The sequence below is a fragment of the Silene latifolia genome, chromosome 9, assembly GCF_048544455.1.
Source record: "Silene latifolia isolate original U9 population chromosome 9, ASM4854445v1, whole genome shotgun sequence".
Lineage (NCBI taxonomy): Eukaryota > Viridiplantae > Streptophyta > Magnoliopsida > Caryophyllales > Caryophyllaceae > Silene > Silene latifolia.
Window position 1 is genome coordinate 166,269,823 of NC_133534.1, and position 1,762 is coordinate 166,271,584.

Below are 1,762 nucleotides of genomic sequence, written 5' to 3' on the forward strand. Positions count from 1 at the left end.
CTTAGTTGGAGGTCAAAAGCTTGTGAACAAGCTCCAAATAAGCATAAGTATGGTTTTCTTAACTTCAAGACGAAGCTTGGCCAAGGAAGTTTGTCATTAATTCTCGTTTTCTTCCTTTTCTTGGCACTTGAATATTTTCGATGCTTCATACCGATTAGCCCATGATTCTTGTTAGCGTAAGGTAGGAAGTATGGTTCATGGTTGTCCGGAGACTTCCACTCACTACCTTTTTCTTCAACTTTGGTGATGATGATAACATTTGAATTTATCAATCCTTCAAGAGTAGAAGGAGAATTCTTATGACCTTGATGATCGAGTTCTTTAGAAGTTGACATTGTGGGTGCTAAATTTCCACAAGTAGCTTCATATGCAAGTTTCGTTTTGACCTTTTCCACCAAGTACCCCTTGTATGATGTCTTGACCTTTTGGAGGAGATCCACCATATCGTCGTCAATAATCATAGGTTCCATAGTGGGTGTGAAGTAGTCTTCATAGGCAATAGGGAAGGGACATTCTTCTTCATGATAATATATCTCAAATTTCTCAAGAATAGGCTCCTCAAGGAGAGGAACCTCATACACTTCCGCTTCCTTACCCCATTAGTTCTTGCAAAGCACGATTTTATCATCATAGCTATCTTCATAAGAATCATATATGGGCGCTTCATCTAACTCTTTCTCCAACATTTCAAAGTTCACATCAAAAGACACGCCCTCATACTCACAAAGGCTAAGAGTATTTGGCTTACTCAACCTCATATCTTCCTCCTCAAATACCACACTTTCATACTCACAAGAGCTTAGAGAGATTGGCTCTTCCCAATTCTCATCAAAGGTAAATCCTTCAAACTCGCACTTACGATCAATGTCCAAGGAATGGTGGGGAGTGATTGTTTGAGATTCTTTCATTTGGGCAATTTGAATTTCCAACTCCTCACCTTGGGTAACAATGCCTTGAAGAATATTGTTCCTCTTTTGGCTCTCCTCTAGCATTTGTTTGAAGAAATTTTGGTGATCTCCCATCATTTGGAGAATCACATTTTGAATGGGTTCATCTTCTTGTTGTGGGTGTAGTTGTATTGTAGCAATTGACACTCATTATGAAGTGGGTATTGGGTGGGTGGTTGTAGTGGATAATGGATGTGATGATTTGGGTGGAAAACTTTGGGGTAGTAGTTAGGATTTTCATTGTATGAGTTGTAAGGTAGGTTTGTGTTGAGTTGTTCCTCAAACTTCCCATACCCATAGTCATACTCAAAGAATCTACCACATACTCCATATGTCAAGTCTTGAGCTATCATAGCTAAGACAAGGAAACAACTACAAGCATGAAAACTACACAAAAATGGTAAGAATAATGCTTGAGGAACAAGTTCCTCAAGATTAAGGCACAAATAAAAATAGACAAACAAGTAAGAACTTAATCACATAACACCGTCCCCGGCAACGGCGCCATTTTTGACGTAAGCTTGTCATTGTACACCCAATCAAAACACATTTATAATTATCAACAAACAATTAGTTAGCGGTAAGTTGAGGTCGATCCATGGGACGGTGTGCTTTGCATTCTAAGTCTATCTATCTCAATTTATGCTAGTGTCACAATTTGTTTGGGTTTGTAGTTGTGTCTAGACTAATGCAAGCAATAAATTAAAACAAGCAATAAAGGAAGGATGTAAACAAATGATTAAAAGTGATAGCTAGGACATCATGGGTTCATAGGGGAATCATGGGAGTTAACCATACAAACATGTTCAAAAGGT